Source organism: Cyprinus carpio, chromosome A14, assembly GCF_018340385.1.
Source record: "Cyprinus carpio isolate SPL01 chromosome A14, ASM1834038v1, whole genome shotgun sequence".
Classification (NCBI taxonomy): domain Eukaryota; kingdom Metazoa; phylum Chordata; class Actinopteri; order Cypriniformes; family Cyprinidae; genus Cyprinus; species Cyprinus carpio.
In genome coordinates this window covers 5,979,599-5,999,709 of record NC_056585.1, presented here as the reverse complement: position 1 = coordinate 5,999,709, position 20,111 = coordinate 5,979,599, and the positions used below count along the sequence as shown (strand labels likewise).

Genomic DNA, 20,111 nt, shown 5'->3' with positions numbered 1-20,111 from the left:
GGAACCATGTTGGCTGCTGCAGCCATTAACCTAGCAGTCCCTCTGAATTTGATTAAATGTGATAATCTTGGCCTAGCCTGATGGTCTACTACACCAGCTGTCAGCAGCTGTGGGCACATCTGTCCCAACAGTTAGAGATTTGGACTTGTAACCAGAAGGTCGCAGGTTCGAGTCTCGGTGCTGGCAGGGAGTTGTAGGTGTGAGGGAGTGAATGACAGCGCTATCTTCCACCCCTCTATACCCATGGCTGAAGTGCCCTTGAGCAAGGCACTGAACCCCCAGTTGCTCCCCGGGCGCTGGATATAGCTGCCCACTGCTCCGGGTGTGTGTTCACGGTGTGTTCACTTTCTCACTGCTGTGTGTGTGCACTTGGATGGGTTAAATGCAGACATCAATTTTCGAGTGTGGGTTACCATACTTGACAAATGTCACGACTACTTTCATGGTGTCCATACCAACACAGATTGAATCCCACACATGCAGAAACAGCTGTGTCTGCATTGTGGTCGAATCTCATATTACCCCCTAGAAAAGGAGTTTTCTCTGTCTCTGAGATAGCACACACTTTTCTTGAGGTTCAGTCTCAGCCCCAAGCACACCCCCGTGTGGCAGGAATCACATCTTGATGTCAAGCTGCCAGCTCTTCTGACCAGGCTAGGATCAGCCAGATGTAGGGCTGGCAACTAACGATTATTTTGATAATCGATTAATCGGTGTCGATTATTTTTACGATTAATCGATGAATCGGTTTATGTACTTTACTTATATTTTAGTTTTGCCCATTTTTTTCTTACCCCAAGTAATTATTAACAAGAGGGTCTTTATCATTCAACATAGACTTTTTAGAGGATTTTAACCATTTTGCATTGTCATATCCTCATCAAAAACATACTACCTGGAGTTGTGTTTTATTATGTGTTAGTTATCCTTTGTCTAACTCTTCTGCAATCAAAACCTGACCCCTATACATAATCTTGCAAATTTCACAAGGAGGTTTCAAATAATGTTTTCACCATGGCAGTCCTTAGGGCTCCTAAAGTACTTTAACACCCGAACAAAGCTTATTAAGGAATCTTTCAGAACATATTTTCACGAAGAATAAGAATAAAACAGAATAAAATTGCAGTAAATTGCATTTTATATAAATAATCCTGTAAACACACAGCTTATACCTGGGAAACAGCTTTATAGCTTATGCTGTGAAATTGTAAACAATCCTTCGAATAAAGTGCCAATGGCATGAAACCTGAATGGAACTCCACATTTTAAAGTAAAATTTAAAGTAAAATCCATCAGAAGGTTGTCCAGAAAAAAATTGGACACACACAAAAAACCTGCTGTGTGAAAAAGTGCAGTGAATACTTAGAAAAAAAAGTGCATTTCAAATACATTTAAACATTAACCTCTCTCAGTCAGTCATAATTAGGCTGCAAGACTGAATTATGAACTGGTAAACGACAAAGCTTTAAATGTTAATTGTTAAAAAGCAATGTTATCAGCTTTTACAACTAAACATTTGCAAACAACATTGTACTGCAGAATCTGCACAAATAAAAGTCTGCACACTGTGATTTTCATCGGATTTAAATATGTAGTGGGTCCTTATAACAGTGCAAAATTCAAAACTGTAATAAAGCGATAATATGTTAACAAAACAGCTTATGCCTGAACTGACAGGAATTCCCACTACCTGTGGGAAATGAGGCAGAACACTATTCACTCATTATTTGAGAAAAACTTTGCATTGCAGTGCAAAAAGGTTAACATGTCCAAATGTTCAGGGCTTAACAGTTAGGCTTGCTCTCTTTTTAGAGGATAGTGGGTGTTTCCTGCCGCAGAAAACAGCCGCAGTTTACAGGTTACTCTTCTTTTTTGAAGGCTCAAATTAAAGTGCTCCCACACTTTGGATGACTTCGTCCGATTAGTTTTATCTTCCGCTTTTTTCTTTTTTCTTTCTCTCGAGCTTACTCCACTGCGCCGCCTGCCTCACCCATCACGCTGAATGCTACAGAGACGCTGTGCGGGAAGCACGTGACATAAAACGAGGCCAGCTATTGGCTATTCGCTACTTCTCCTGCTGTACTGGCTGAGTAAAACCTCCGGTGGCTCATTACTGCCACACTTTGGTCACCGCAGATTTAAAATATGCACGAAATGAGCCGCTTACAGCAAATAAAAATTATTTAGCAACGAATCGATTACTAAATTAGTTGACAACTATTTTAATAATCGATTTTAATCGATTAAATCGATTAGTTGTTTCAGCTCTAGACAGATGTCAATGTTATTCAGTACACGGATGCCCTGGACTCACGAAGGAGCCAGTGTGTAAAGGTGTGTGGTGATAAGGCTAGACCGAAAGGAAGAACTCAATATTGGTATGCTTTACCCCTGAAAGCAAACATGAGATACTTCCTGTGTATATGCATCCTTTAGATTTGTCATGACAAACCAATCCTCAGATTGGAATTGTGACATGATGAGTTTTGAACCTTTTTGCATCTTGAACCTGTATATCCTCAGAGCACATTCAGGCATTAAGATCTAATACTGGAAGCAGTACAAGTACACCGTCAAAGCGAGGTGGACAAGAGGCAAACTGTAACCCATTTTAATAGTGTTCAAGACCCACTGCAATACACTTGGCAGTAGTTGCCATACTCCCAAATGACCTGAAATAGTAATTTTATTTATATTTGAGGGAGGATCAGCCAAACTGAGAGATCGCCATGAGTGAAGATGGTGAAAAAAAAATGCTGAGGATTCTACTTCCCGAAGCACCAGAGGTAGAGGAGTAACCTCAGAGTAACCCTGCGCCGATCAGTGTCAGTTCCTTATCTTTGAGGCCCACAAGGAGATCATGGTCCTCAGACCAGATATCCCCTTGGACGGCTGAAATTTTGTGAGGGGGGCTTCTGCTCTTCATGATTGGTGCTAGGCCCTGTGCGTCTCTTTAATCCCTGTGTGGTTGGGCCACAGCAATAGAACAGCCAATGACATGGGCCATTTGTTTGGTGGCAGGTTTTTGAGCATGCTAGCATAGTACTACTGCAACACTGCCATGGTGTGCAGGGATGCACCAGTCTGACCTGCGACCGCATATGCCTTGCCAACCTAGCTATATGTAACCCTACACGGCTTGAAAGGCTTCCTCCACAATGACGCAGATGTGGGGGATAGGTAGCTTTCAAGAGTGTGTTCCACTCTCTGCATCGCCTCGTATCCATGCTAACAAAGCCCCACAACCGTACAATAGTTTGAGGTTGCCAGGTTGTGTAAGCGAACTGAGTACTAATTCCTCCAATGTCTCGACACCTCTGTGTGTTGAGCCGGTAATAACGGAAAGTTTTGCCAGAGAGGTTGCACTCTGCCAGTGGTGAGAAAACAGTGATATAGTTTAGAACAGATGACCTCTTGCTGCTCATTTGGTCAATCTAAGTTAAGCCTGTGATCCCTCTTTTCACTGTAAAGTGTTCACAGTGCATGCAGTCTGCCCCCTCAAGGACTGACTATGTGTGCTCCTCACCCATACAAACAATGCACATCCCATGCAAGTCATCCCCTGTTATAATGTCAGGCTCTAAGCATTCACACAAACACATGCACTCAGCAGACAAGCAGCTTCCTAAAGACAAAGAAGCTGGGGATTCTGTGACGTAAGCACCATTTTATACAGGGCTAGCCCATTGCACAGGCAAAATAGGCAAATGTTAGGGGCGTCCAAATAAGTTAAGCTTTTTTTAAAATGATATTATTTTAATTAGGGGTGCACTATATATCGAAACATAATCAATATCACATTATGGCTTAATGCCAAAGTCATATCGCAAAGCTTGCGATTTATTTAAATAAAAATACCTATGCACTGCAGTTTTCAGAGTGAAATGAGTAATGTGTTCAAGTGCAGCCCATGACAAGCAGAGCTTCACTCTGAAACATGCAGCACATTCACTTATTTGCTGGCAAACCACTAAAATAATAGCACTTTAATATTTGAATTTGAGCAGAGATGAACAGATCAACCATCGGCCATAAATTGGAACTGGACGTTTTTTTTTTTTTAAATTTACTTCAGTGTCTGTAAACCCAAAGAGAAGAAAATACATTAGCAGGCAGATCAAGCTTATTGTTCACAATGCATTAAGTATGAATTTACAGGTGCATCTCAATAAATTAGAATGTTGTGGAAAAGTTCATTTATTTCAGTAATTCAACTCAAATTGTGAATCTCCTGTGTTAAATAAATTCAATGCACACAGACTGAAGTAGTTTAAGTTTTTGGTTCTTTAAACTGTGATGATTTTGGCTCACATTTAACAAAAACCCACCAATTCACTATCACAACAAATTAGAATACTTCATAAGACCAATAATATTAATTAATAATAAACATTTTTAGTGAATTGTTGGCCTTCTGGAATGTATGTTCATTTACTGTACATGTACTCAATACTTGGTAGGGGCTCCTTTTGCTTTAATTACTGCCTCAATTCGGCGTGACATTGAGGTGATCAGTTTGTGGCACTGCTGAGGTGGTGTGGAAGCCCAGGTTTCTCTGACAGTGTCCTTCAGCTCATCTGCATTTTTGGTCTCTTGTTACTCATTTTCCTCTTGACAATACTCCATAGATTCTCTCTGGGGTTCAGGTCTGGTGAGTTTGCTGGCCAGTCAAGCACACCAACACCATGGTCATTTAACCAACAGTGTGGGCAGGTGCCAAATCCTGCTGGAAAATGAAATCAGCATCTTCAAAAAGCTGGTCAGCAGAAGGAAGCATGAAGTGCTCCAAAATCTGAGAGACCATTTTGAAGGCTCAGGAAACCTCTGAAAAAACACAATGGACCAACACCAGCAGATGACATTGAACCCCAAATCATCACAGACTGTGGAAACTCAACACTAGACTTCAAGCAGCTTGGGCTATGAGCTTCTCCACCCTTTCTCCAGAATCTAGGACCTTGGTTTCCAAATGAAATACAAAACTTGCTCTCATCTGAAGAGAGGACTTTGGACCACTGGGTAACAGTCCAGTTCTTCTTCTCCTTAGCCCAGGTAAGACCTCTGACGTTGTCTGTGGTTCAGGAGTGGCTTAACAAGAGGAAGACGACAACTGTAGCCAAATCCCTTGACACATCTGTGTGTGGTGGCTCTTGATGCCTTGACCCCAGCCTCAGTCCATTCCTTCTGAAGTTCACTCAAATTCTTGAACCGATTTTGCTTGACGTCATGCATCTATTAGTCATGCATCTTGTTGGTTTGTGCATCTTTTTTCTTCCACACTTTTTCCTTTCCACTCAACTTTCTGTTAACATGCTTGGATACAGCACTCTGTGAACAGCCAGCTTCTTTGGTAATGAATGTTTGTGTCTTATCCTCCTTGTGAAGCGTGTCAATGATTGTCTTCTGCACAACTGTCAGATCAGCAGTCTTCCCCATGATTGTGTAGCCTAGTGAACCAAACTGAGAAACCATTTTGAAGGCTCAGGAAACCTTTGCAGGTGTTTTTGAGTTGATTAGCTGATTGGCATGTCACCATATTCTAATTTGTGGAGATAGTGAATTGGTGGGTTTTTGTTAAATGTGAGCCAAAATCATCACAATTAAAATAACTTAAAGACTTAAACTACTTCAGTCTGTGTGCACTGAATTTATTTAATACACGAGTTTCACAATTTGAGTTGAATTACTGAAATAAATGAACTTTTCCACGACATTCTAATTTATTGAGATGCACCTGTATCTTAACTGTCTTAAGAAAGAGTTTAGATGGCATTTTCCTTTCATCTTGCCTCTGTATAATACATTTAGTGTTTACAGCGGTGATCAAGGAAACAATGCATCACTGCTGTTCCTTAAGCGCCACCTGCTGTCAGAGAGTGAATCTGCATTTTCATTCAGCCCATCTGCTGTTTGCTATGTTTTATGTAGCCTAATTTCACAAAGCTAAAGTCGGACCATTTAGTTTTTGCTTCAGGTTTTGAAATGATACAGTCTAATTTAGATCACAATATAGGCTAATAAAGCAACTACCCATATTCTTCATGCACTCATATTTTCATTCTTTCTTGTCTTTTGCTTAAAATTAAAATACATTAAAAATCAGTATTAGATTCTGCCATGAAAAGTTAAGATCAGTGCATCCCTAAATGTATGAATGTCTGAAATGAAGAAATTTAAATTTAAATGTAACTGACTTTGGACGATAAAGTTCTCTAATTTAAATAGCTAGCTGAGTTAATGTCAGTTTACTTATTTATTTTTTGTGCAACCATCTTATTTATTTCATGCCTAATTTGTTTTATCTCACAAAGCTCTGCAGTTTCTGTGTGAATAATCGGTGGTGGAATTGGCTGCGATGCAAGGGGCACCAGCTAAAACTGTCACCCATACCAAAGTGTTTATAATAAACATTTCACAAATAGTGTCTCGCAAAACACGGCAATCGAGAAGTGGTTGCTAAAGTTACAAAATCTCCCACAATTAATAGAACATAACAGTCCTTTAACTTTTAAACAAGTTTATCCTTTACTACAACTACACAGGTGTACTAGAGTTTCATAAAATTTCTTATTTCTCTTTTCGGTTAAAAAGGTGATTAAATAGCAGCTAATAACTTCAGAATCGAAGAAATAGTTCCCCCGAATATTCAGACATCGTTTACTCACCCTCCCCTTTGTGTCGTTTGGAACCAGTATGAAGCCTGTATTTGGGGACAGCGAAGGATTCAGAGGTGAAAGAATTCTTGTTCCTGTCCTTGCAGTTCCAATCCAAACCCAAATGACTTTCTTTCTTCTACGGAACACAAAATGTGATAATTTAATGAATATCCAGTTGGATGGATTCATTACAACGGCAGCACATTGCGACTCACTTTACAGCTCAATAAAGCACGAAACTGCAGCTTTTACATTTGTGCAATGACAGAAGAAGCATGGAAACAATGTATTGGAAGCAATAGAGGGTTGGGTTGTTTTTCACCAAAACCAATCAGAACACCTTTAAAATGAACAGTGAGCTGCATGGACTTTGTTGGGTGCTTTATTAGGCATTAAAGTGAGTCCCTATACCACCATGTTCTGCAGAAGAAAATGAGTCATTTAGGTTTGGACTGGAACTGCAAGGAGAGCAACAATTCCTCTTTTACCTCTGAATCCGTCAGTGCCCCAAAACAGCGAGTCAAATAGACAAATTGATTTTCATTTCCGCAAGAGAAAAAAAAAATACCAATTTGAATTCAGACACTTTTTTGCCATAGGTCGTTTCCACAATTCACTCAAGTTTGGTATGTATTATCCAGAGATAAATATATACCAAATTTCCAAATTTAGCAAACTTTGATACACATGGACTTTCTTAAAACACACATCACACTGAATCAATTTAATCATGAGTTTCTGATGCGAGGAGTGCTATAACTCTGATGACACCAAAACAACTGAACCCAAAGCATCCAGAGGATCAGGTCTGTCAAATTTGACTATTTTGGTGATGTGCTTGGACCCATATAATTGGTGCATTCACTCAGAATGATTAAATGTAAAATACAATGTTATGTGTGACAAAGTGATTTTCACATTCATGAAAGCTTGAAAGGACATAAGGGGAGATATGATGGCTATTAATGGGATAGTCTACGCATAAATGAAATTTACTCCATGTCATACTGAACACATATGCTATTCTTCTTTTGTGTTCTGGAAAAGAAATGCACACAGGTTTTGAATGACAGTTTGGGTGAAACATCCCTTTAAGCTGTTGGAAGATGCACACGAAGCAGAGACCTGTGTTTCTTTACACGGTTAAAACAAATGAAAGCATGTGGGGCCGGATCCATTTGTGCTGGTCTTTGTGGGGTCCTTCATTATCTCATGCAGCGCTTGGTTCTCTGCTTACCTTGAACTCTAAGAGGTTTTGCATCTGTTTCCATCTCTGTGGTCAAAATGTCACCATCATCATCATCATCATATTCTTCTTCTTCGACGATTTCAATCTTCTAGAAGAAAGTTTCATGTTTGAGTTACTGGCAAAGACTGGATCACATTAAACTCAGTAAAAGTTAATGAGTATGTGCTCATACCACTTGTTTAGCAGGAGTGGAACCATCTGATTCATCGTTCACATCATCATGTTCCTTTAGATATATATCACTGGCTCCATCTTCAAAATAAGGCAATAGCTACACATTAAAAATGGCTCGAACCAATACATCAACAATGCAAATAAAAAAGCCAACAGTGTGATCTCATTCGTCAGCAGCATGAAAATCCTTCCCACCGTCAGACAAACAGAGTGACACTTGGCCGTTGTGTTCGCTGGCCTCTCCCAGCTCAGGAGTCAGACAGTCATCCTCGAGGACGTGAGGGGAACGGGGATCGGTCGGATTCGGGAACACGACCGGCCCTCCTTTAGGCGGAGGGATATCAATGCCCATCAAACGGTACTTCCTCCTGCCTGCGGTTACCAATCCACGTCTGTCAAATACAGGTTTCAGAAAGGCTTTAAGGCTTGACTGATGCCCTCATAAAACAAGAATGTACTGTATTTTGAGAAAAAAGTGAGATAAACATAAAAAAAGCAATATTATATAAGAAATATAAGAAAGGGTTGGAACTGTAAGTGAACCCTAAATGAGAATCAGAATCTCTAAATAAGATTTGGTTGAAAAGTTCAAAATGTCTACCACTAAAAATAGCATAATACAATACCGGAACCATGTTTAGTTGACAGGACTTACATGGACACTTGACAATTATTTAACACTTCAGTATAGGGACCAATTCTCACTACTAACTAGTTGCTTATCAGCATGCCTATTATTAACCTATTGGCTGTTTATTAGTTCTCATAAAGCACATATTCTGCATGACTATACTCTACATCCCTAATTCTACCCGAACTACCTTACTAACTATTAATAACCAGCAGATTAGGAGTTTATTGAGGCAGAAGTCATAGTTAATGGTTTGTTAATAGCGAGAATTGGAGCTTAAAATAAAGTGTGACCGATTTTTTTTTAAAGAAAGTTCATTTTCAACTTGATAAAAAAAAAAAAAAAAGGATTTATATTTTAGAAATAAATAATAATGTTGAATTTAACCAGTTTTTACTCATTATTTTGTAAAAAATTATATATAACTACACCAAAATAAATAAATAAATAAATAATAATAGTAATTTAATGGACATTAAGGTGATTGCATAGGATGGAGAAAATATTTGTTTGAGATTATATGTATTTTCCCTTAATGAAAAAATACAATTTTCATCAACAGAAATGAAATGTACAATAAATTTTAGAATGACTCTTAGATCTAACCACAAGAAACACATTCAGCAAGCAGACAGTAAATAAGAGACAAAGACGCTCTGACTGAAAACCACTGAGACCTGCGTGCTGCTTCTTGCTGTTACATTTTGACATATTTCTGCATCAATAGTATATAAATACATATACAGAAATAATTTTCTCAACAGCGTGAGATTATTTTAATCAAAAATCTGAAGTTTTATCCCTAAAGAAATGTGCCATGTAAAGTAGATTTGATAAACACGACTGGCATGATACACATTCAGATCAAGACATTTCTTTCTTTTCTGAGATCCTGCATCTACTCGACAGTCGAATGTCATATCAGTCAGAGAAACAAAGAAATACTTTGGAGCAATGTAAGAAAATGCTTCCTTTTTAGAATTATGAATAATGTTCACGAGGGGAAAATGTAATCGTTACATCAGGGCAAAAACAATCATATTTGTGCCACTGTATTACGCCATGTATTTGTTTAGATATAAAAGAGTGAAGAAAACTGTGATTTCTGTCCAGACCCTGACCTTGATGATCTCTGTGTCCACACTGAGCTCGCTGGCGGCCGCGGAGATCTTCTCTCTGCACAGAGAGCCCAGGCTGGTCATGCCTTTATCCCAGTAGCGCTTCAGCGTGTACACGTCTCTGTCGCTGAACTGCGTCCTGTCCTGCAGTTAATACACACTACACCTGTTATTAAAGCCACCATCAGAAACTGACAGTACAGTGATCTCTGATGCACTAGAGAAGAGCGGCAGCACGTCTCAGGCACTCACCGTTCTTTTCCGCGAGTTACTGTGAAGCCAGGGAGCCGACATGTTGCTTGATACCTGAAGAAATACAAAGGAAGAAATTCAGAGAAAAAGACATGCACATGTACAGATAGACATCAACAGAGAATTCAACTTAACTGTAGGGGACTGTAAAGTCATAAAAATACTACAAATAACTACATACAGTTGCTTTAAAGGGAAAGTTCACCCAAAAATTAAAAATCCTGTCATCAAGTTGTTCCAAACTTTCCTCTGTTGAACACAAAACAAGATATTCTGAATGATTCTGGATCCATTTGTGAGATTTTCAGAATGCATCGATTCTCAACTGCTTTTGATCCTTTCGACTCCTTACACGCACCACTTGAGTCTTCCATGAAACACTCCTTCATAACGTTCGAAAAGGTTGAATCGAATTACAAGAGCAACTTCAGTGGGCTGTGTTTACATTAATTCTGCATCACAAATGCATTCTGAGGTGCGAGTATATTTAACCATTTATGTGCACTGTTGAGAGAATCACGATTCATTCTGAAAATCTCTGAATCAACTCCACGAATCACGATGCATTGATTTATTCTCCCAGCCCTGAATCTGAAGTAAACAAACAGCTGCTGGTAGCCATTGACTTCCACTGTAAGGAAAAAAATACTGTGGAAGTGAATGGAGACCATCACCTGTTTGGTTACACACATTCTTTTTGGGTGAACTATCCCTTTAACTATTTGTTATTAGCTATTATTTAACTTATTACCAATTTATTTGTATTTTTTTAAAGAATGCGCAAAATAAACTAGTAGTGACAGTATTGAGAGAGACATCACCGAACACAAATGTGACATTTTAGGGTCACTTGAAGTTGTTCTTATACTTTATAATGTTCTGTAATTATTATTATGACTCTATTACTATTGTTATTACTATTATGTATTATTACTATTATGCTCTCTATTATACTGTAATGTTGAATAGCTATAATTACTCATTTTATCCCCATAAACTGGGAAAAAATCCATTTATTAAGCGCACAGATATCAGTGATGCTAGCCTTCATGCATAGTACTTTAATAAAACTCTCATTAAACAAATAATTAAAATATACGGTCTCAATGTTGTTTTCACACTCAAAGTGAAAATATACAGCAAATTTTAGATTTGATACCCCGTGCTTACCTTGAGACAGGGGGCTCTGGAAGATGTCTTTGAGAGCAGGTTTAACGGGACGCTGCCGGGGGAGGATGTTCTGCTCAGTAAGGAGCTGCTGGTTTGACATCCCTTCTCTCCAGAGAGAGCAGAGTTTGAGGGGTTGAGCGCACAGGCCGGCTGGCTCCTCTCCGTGAGTCCCGAGCTGTCAGTCAAGGAAGAGGAAGCAGCGCTGGAGCTCCGCCCACCATCCACACAGCCTCTGCCGCACTGCATCTGCGCCGCCATGCTGGCCAGCTCCTCTTCTCTGGCGTACTCGTCATCAGCGTCGCCCGTCTCCATCGCGATCGAGAAGACCTCCGCCGCCTCGACCGGCCTCGTCTTCCTCCCCGCCGGGTCTCGCGGGCGCTGGGACGGCTCGCCGAATCCGGCCAGAGTGAAGACATGCTGGATCTGAGCCGGGGCTGGTTTCTGTGGGGACGTCTGAGGCCAGGACGGATGCGACGGATGCTTGGCCCAGCTGGGAGCGCTTCCAGCGGAGTCTCTGGAGGTGAAGGGTTTGAGCGTCTGGCTGCACTTGAGTGCACTGGAGCCGGGGACGATGGGGGCTTTCCGATGCATGCCGGCCGCGATGGCGCTGCGATGCGCTGCCGCGTCCGCAGAATCGTGAGCGGCCGGCTCCATCTCTGACAGTGAGGGCAAAGATTTCGTCCCTGTCCTATTGTGAGTAGAAGCACTGAAGCAGTTGGCGTAAAGGCCGGTCAGAATCACGTCGCTGAGTGCGGAGGAAGATGAGGAGGAGGAAGAGGAGGACGAGGCCTGCGGAGGGAGGAGGTGGGTCACCGGGGGGCCGCGCTGGATGCTCCGCATGGCTGCCATCTCAGCCGTCAGCAGCGAGCCGGCGACAGATGCACAAGAAACATGCTGATGGGACAGAGCTTGAGCGGCGGCACCGTTCTGATCCGCCTTAGACGCCAGCTTCCGACGCTTGTTCCCTACCCACGTCTACAGAGACACACGCAGAGAAATGCACGGCCATGAGCGGCTGGGTCTGAAGTGGATCCATTCCACCACAGAAGCATTTTTATACACTGTGCTTTTTTCTATACAGCTGGGGAAGTGTGAAAGTAGAAGCCCGTGCCACTGAAACACAGGCTGTGCTTGACGAACACACTGAACAGATTAGCTTCTCTTAGCAGAAACTTTAAGATAATATAAAAATACAATTTTTATACAATCTCAAACTCAAATCAGCATGCCATCCCAATGCAATTCTTTAACTGGCCTTTATTTTTATACTGACTAATCATGCAGGACGGCTTTAAAACATCCCTTACTCACATGTTTGCTTGTTTGGACTTAGACTAGACTAAAACCTGCTTGCTGGGAACTGTTATGAGTGAGCTAATAAAACATTAATAAGCTACTAAAACGTCAATCAAAACTTGGTGTTCAATTATTATTAGCCATGTAATATACTGTACATCCAGTCTGTTGTCATAGCTAAAGAATGTAGATTATCCCTTATTTATTTTAGAAGAATGTATTCTGTCAGTGTTTAGGAATATATAGTAGTATAAAGATGACCTTTAAGCTATTAACACTCATTTTTAAGTCATAATTCACTGAAAATGTCCGCTTCTGCTGTAGCTCTCAAATCCAAAGTGCTGCCACTGAGAGACTTACACTGAAGAATTCAATAGCGATGAAATACGAAGCTTACTTTAAACAAGCTGTAAATAATAAATTCTCATTTTTGAAGCTGTTTTAGGGTTTTCACCAAAAGACCCCAATACACATCGTTCCTCTTAATGCATCCCTGTTTTAACACCGACACACCATTTCTGAAGCCCACGGGACTTGTGCAGCTCATTACTTAGAGCTTCAGAGGAGGGAAAGATCATAATTCATTTAACGAGATAAAAAAGTTCATCAAGACAAACTTTAAGTTTGTCACTAAACAACAAAATAAATAGCTCAAGCCGTTTGAAAAGAAAAGCTAAATGAATAAAACAAGCAGGCGTACTCTGACCACGCTGAAGTCGAGTTTGGTCTCCTGCGCACACTGCAGGATGAGCTGGAAGCAGCTCTTGCTCTGATTGGTCATGCCGCTCTCATAATAGCGCTCCAGGATCCGCTGCTGCTCGGCGGTAAATACAGACCGCAAGTTCATCTGCAAGACAGGAGAACGCCATGCAAAGAAATGAAATAACAGTACTGCACAGTTAGGAACATCTTATTACAATATGCAAAGCCATATTATCATCCGTGGCATAATGTTTGCATCTTTGCTTTCATGAATGATCTGGTAAAACCACATCTATTATTGCAGGTGGTAGTGATGGGATGATGAATGTTTTACTGACATGAGTGGAGTTTGCTCCAGTTCTGATAATGCATACTCACAGTGTGAATGCTCCTCTTTTCCAGCCATTTTTCCATCCCTCCGATGGATGCGCAGACAGACCCCAGGAATCAGCTTCAGCTACAGTTAATCTCAGCATACGGCAGAACCGCTCCGTCTATTCACACCAGCACCCGGCCATCGTGACACGTTTACCTGCTCTTGCGCTGTGTTTGGAGGATGTTAGAAACACACACGTTCTGCTCGCTCCAGGTCAGACCCCGCAGAGCTGAAAAAGACCGAATGCAAAGGTCGCTCTTTAAAACAACAATTAAATTACTAGCATTATTAGTAGCAGGGGAGTAACGATGCCTTAATGTCACAATACTCAAAGACGTATGGATGTTTATGATTATAAACTGTATTTATTATTATTATTATTATTGTTATTTAATAGGGCTCTGTTTAAATGTGTTAATTTGCTTATGTTGTATTATATTAACTATATTAACATAAAATAAAAGTCAAAAGTCATGTCAGTTTTAATTATTGTGTTATACAATGAACTGTTAACAAGGTATGAGGAAAAGGAGACGGGCCCAATACAGGACCTTGAGGTGTCCCACAGATAATGGATGTAGACTAGGGATGTGACAATTAACTGCAAGCCGGTTGAAAAATTATTTAAATATGTGACAACTCAAATCGGTTGAGATGCTAAACAAATCACGATTTAATTAGGGGAAGGAGTTTATATGAATGCATGTCTGAGGGGAACTTACTGTCTTTAGAAGAGTTTAGATGGTATTTTTTCTTTTCATCTTGCCTCTGTATAATGCATATTCAAGTTCATAAGTGCAGCTCTGCTTTGTTTACATCGGTAACCGAGGAAACGCTTTAAGCTCCACCTGCTGGTAGAAAGTGAATCTGCGTCTCGTTCAGCTCGTCTGCTGTTTCTGTTTCATGCAGATATTTTTATGTATAGTTTCACAAAACTGAAGTCAAACCATTCTGTTTTTGCTTCAAAATCTAATTTAGATTAAAAACTGCTCGTGCTGCATGTATGCAGCATCTTTGTTTGGATCGTGATTAAAATGCAGTGGTTGCCTCTAAATTAAATGGAAAGAGCACAGACAAAGCCTTATTTTGTTTATATAAAGAGATTTATTTTATTTGTGTTACTTATTTATTTGATTTGGGGCTTGTTATTTACACTTACATTCTATTTAAATTTTGTCATTTAGCAGACAATTTCATTCAAAGCGACAAATAAGGAATAGAAGCAATCAAAACCAACAAAAGAGCAATAAGTGCTATATTAGTATATTATTATAGTTATATTATAACACCCCTAGTGTAGACGTATTGGAGTGGTTCCCTATTCTAACAGTTCTGTTTTGTCTGTCAGTACATAATAAAAAGAGAGAGAGAGAAATTAATAGGCTTGTAGTAACTCAATGCACAGAACAATGTAAAAATATTGATGATTCTGAAGCTGAAAATACAGAATTATTTTAGATAAATATGCTTGCACTCTTTCACTGACTAGATATATTTAAAATAATGTAGGCCACTTTTTAATAGTAGCTCACCAGGACACACAAATATTCCCCCACCGCATTATTATACATTATATACAGTAGTTTAATGTACTACCGACACTAAAACTCTTTTTTTCTCACACAGTAATTTTCATTTCGAGTGAATTGTACACAATACAGATTGTTGTATTTTTGTATTTTGTATTGTAGTGTATTCAAAGCTCTGACTCAAACAGCACTGAGAAAAAAATGATTATTAGTGTCTGAAATATTAAAATGGAGTTTTCCACATAATATATTATAATTTGCTTATTAAATCAATGGTCATAATAATAATAATCCCTGCCATTTTTACTACAGCTGCTGCTGTTGTTGTTGTTTTTATAGTAAAACTTAGTATTTTCATTCAAAGAACCAGAGGACAGAAACATGACAGATTCATTATGGTATCACAACACGTAGTGAAATGTTATTTCGTCATCCTGCTGTAATTCTGTGATGGAGCTGAAGAGTGTTTGTTGTGGAGTGTAGCGGTGCTGCTAGTCTCCATCCCGCGCCATTACTAACACAAACACGCTCCTCGGATCCGTCGGGTCAGGGATGAATGTGCAGAAAATGCGAGCTCGTGTCGATAACACACTGTGCGCTCGCGCATCAAATCATAATAACAGCGACATCTCGAGCAGCTCGAGCGGATAAAGCGCTGTCCGTCGCGGATACAAACTCAATAAAACGCGTCACGAAGCCGAAGCGAGGCGGTAAACAAAAGGAGAGAGATTCCCGGGGCGACGAGACAGGCCCGGGAGCCAAAGCCACCGCACCAAACTTTTATTATCATTATTATTACTGTTAACGTTATTATTATTTTATAAGCGATGCTGGTCTAAATGTGTGGCATTAGCCGTTTGCATAATACTGCTGAGATGAGACGGGAGAGATACCTTTGGTAGAGTAGCGAAATCAACGAACCCCTCGAATTCAGCAGATTTCTTTACCAATCCCCTCACGAGACAATGAAATCAAAACGTCCGATCATCAATTCTAATCATGATCGTGACGTCAGGGCTGACACGGGCCAATGGAGGCGCAGGATCCTCGCCGTGACTCGCTCAGCCCCGCCCACCGCTGCTGCTGCTGCTGCTGCTGATGATCAGAGACGAGAAGAGTGTTATTAATATTAGATCTGACATTGCAATTAACCCTCAATGCTATGCATTATGTTCTAACCATGGAATATTTTTTTCAAATAAGATTTTATTACATGAAATAGCTTCAATCATACAAATCAAAACAGATATTTTTAAGAAGAAAAAAAAAACTTTTTTTTTTTTTCTTCTTATTATTATTTTTTAATTGCTATATGGCAACGCTGTACCACAATGGGAAATTGTCAAAACAGAAGTTTTCCTATAAAATTAAGATTTTCTGTTCTATTTAAATGCACATTTCTTTTAGACTTATATAGGAAACTCATGCAAACCAAAAATAAGAAGATCCATATAACTGAACCTTCACTGAAGGCTCACTCATCCTCACTCTCATCACATATTAGAGCTGACTCTGCTCTCTTCCTATTGGCCTTTCCGTAAAACATTGCTGTATTCATTTTCTGAAAAGAAGAAATAATTTTGTTATTAATGCATAAATACTACTATACTACAATAAACACTTCAGATAAATAAATAGCTGCAATCCTATTATTGATGCTACTATCTATAAAAAATCCCAGTGGAGAAACACATTACTGCACTCCACTGCGGTACAGCACTGCCATATGGAAACATTGATATTTTCTCAGTTTACTGTAAAACTATGTTAGACAAAGTTATATTGTGAATAAAAATGTCAAATTTACTTAACAAAGAAAAACATCCCCCCTGGGAAGAAATTTTTAGAAATAGAGCAATTTCTGGAGCACTTCAACAGTGTGTGTGATGGACATTCAAATGTCATGTGACTTAAAAACAGCACATCATTGGCTACTTTAAGGCCATTTAATTCCCTTTGTGCAATATATTTAATTATATTATTTAATATATATTTATTATTTTTAATAAGGAAATGAGTAGAAATTCATTAATGCCATATGGCAAGAGGGTTATAGGAGTTGCTATTACTGATAGGAGATGGAATAATTACTTTATTAGGAAGTTACTCACAGAATACAGCCAAATGTCTTCTAAAACATATTGGCATTCTAAATTTGAGTGCATTGAGTGGAAATATGCATGGCTGCTGCCTTAAACATATTGCATAACTAATAAGGTAGTACATGTTAAAATCCTTCATCTGGTGTACCCTGTTAAAACACTTTTTGAATGTTTAGGCACAAAAGTAATTTTTTCTGAGAATGTTTTTTTTTTTTTTTTAATAGAGAAAGATAACCAACAAATGTGACCTTTATTGTTAATCTTGGTTTGATTATGGGGAAATACCATATACATAAACAGAAATGTGCTAAAGGAAAACACAACTTTTTATTTCAGACAGATATGAAATATTATATTGAGTTACTACTCGGGTTGAAAAATAGTAAAGCAAAGCACACTAGGTGTCTATGTGAAGCTTTTACGCTATTTATCTCATACCTTTATTATTATTTATTTATTTACTTGTATGTTTTTTTACTGTATATACTATATTCTTATTGTCTACACTCTGTAGTCTATATTCTATATTTTTCCATACTGTTACAGCACCAAACACTGTATGTTCATTGGCTGTAATAAAACTGGCATTTAAATAATAATAATAATAATAAACATATTATTATACCAACTGAGAAAAAATACTACAACACAAAAGTTTAACATCACAAAAGCTCAAAGTAATAAAATACTATGTTTATGATTTAAAAAAAAAAGAGTTTAAGATATTTTGTTTTTCTTAGGATGCAAATTAGGACATCGTAATTAAAGGGTTATTCCACCGCCAAAATGGCGCTACGCTGACTTTCATAACGTTACGGTTGAATCACTGATGACAGATGGAGTATTCTGACGATGATTCTCATACTTTCCTGGACCTTGACACTGTTATTTATTTGGCAGTCTATGGGACAGTCTCAAGCCTCCCGGTTTTCATCCAAAATATCTTAAATTGTGTTCCAAAGACGAACGAAGCTTTTGGGTTTGGCACGACATGGGGATAAGTGATTAATGACAAAATGTTAATTTTGGGATGGAGTGTCCCTTTAAGCAGATGAAGCTTGAAAACAGAAAGAAAAAGAAAAAAATCAATATGGGGCTTTGTTCCATAATTTCATATATGAAATGTTTTGGGGCATTTAAAATCTAGTTTTCCAAGTTTTTATATAAATGTCTGAATAAGAGTCCAGTAAAGTGAGCATTAAAGACTGACCTCTTATCCTGGTTTGTCATGACTTTTTAAATTGCAAATGTGGAAGACAAAAAAGAGGGATCCAGCCACAGTTGTGGTGAAAAACAGCTGCAGTGATGCACACACAGTGCTTTATTCTGTAATAAGAGCTGCTGAGGACAGTTTGTTTCTCAATCTCTCACAGTATTGTCAGAGAACCATGTCTCTGCATGTACTGCTAATCAAAGTGCCCCATAATCCTTTGCCCAGACTCATTACCTGATTGTTTCCACCTGTTGCTTGTTTCTTTCTCAGTCTCTGCCTATATAAACTCTGTTCCCTCAGTCATTCATTGCTTGGTCTTGTATTCTGTCACACTACAGTGCTCTGCTCTCTTGTCCTGGGTCCCTGTATCGTGGGTTTGATCTTGGCCTGGTTTGTCTGCCCTGTTTGGGATTGTTTACACTGACTGCCCTGTGTATGACCTTATGTCTGTTTATGGACTACAGCTTTGGGTTATCCTTAAATAAACTGCATTTGGACCCTCAATCTTTGTGTTCCTGTGCAGATCGTGACAATCATCAGCAACAGTTTGACACTGTCAGCAACCCCAAAACCCTTCGAGACTTTCATGCCTTTATTAAACAGAGGACAGATTTCCACAACTTTACTTTTCATTTTTCTTGCCCTTTTATAAGTAACGTCTCCCTACATTTCATTCTGTTGGCTCATTTTTTAAGGACATTTCAATATAACATACATAATATGAATTGTTCTAAGAGTATAGTGCAAAAACAAGGTCTGTTATAGATTAGGGTTAGACCTACAGTACATGATGCTGAAGCAATGAATTCAGTCCACAATTCAGGAAGAGTTGGTCTCACTGAAGCTCCAGATGAGGTGCTGATCAATCTGGAAGCTTACAGCCTCATGCTTATGAGAATGAACCGCAAACACATCTTAGAACAACCAGCTTGGATAAGAAACTTTAAAAAGTCTGAAAATATATATATATATAATGCCATGTTTAGCGTCATGGTTCATGATTCAAAACACTGAATTATGGTTATATTGGTTGTTCCCTGAGATTAGCCTTCTAAGAAAGCACTCTTTAAAGGAAGTAACTACAGATGGATGGATCCACCATTTATTATGTTAATGTTATTTAATTTATATAAAGAGGTACATTAGTTCCTTGAAGTAATTCTGTAGTTCTTTATTATTTATAGGGTATGGTATTATTGTTAATTGTGTTGCAGTGTTCTAAGACTGTATTCTACAGTTAAAGGATTACACCGCAAAGAAAGTGTTGTGTCTGCAGGGATATTGTCACTAGATGGCAGAAAAAACGAGAAGGAGTAAAGAAGAGACAGAATACACTCTCAAGACTAATTCTTTATTTTATTAGCTACAAAAAAGCACAAAAAACACAAAATACAACTAAAATATTACGATAAATAAAATCACTAAACTTAAAAAAATACAACAGTGACAGGGCTGCTTCATATATATATATATATAGGTAAAATATAACTGTAAATTAAATTTTGTGTAATATTTTGATTACAGGTAGTTTTATTGACAAAGTCAATTTTAAAGTTATTTTAAAAATTATGTATTTAACCTCATGACTACCAGAAGAAAAAAAAAGTTACATTTAATATATTTTTTTTCCATGTCATTACATT

At 38.7% G+C, this 20,111-nt stretch overlaps 1 pseudogene; it reads right to left on the bottom strand.

Annotated features, from left to right (window-relative positions):
* Positions 1–6,661: 6,661 nt before the first annotated feature.
* On the bottom strand, positions 6,662–16,194 carry LOC109062137 (annotated as a pseudogene).
* Positions 16,195–20,111: the final 3,917 nt, after the last annotated feature.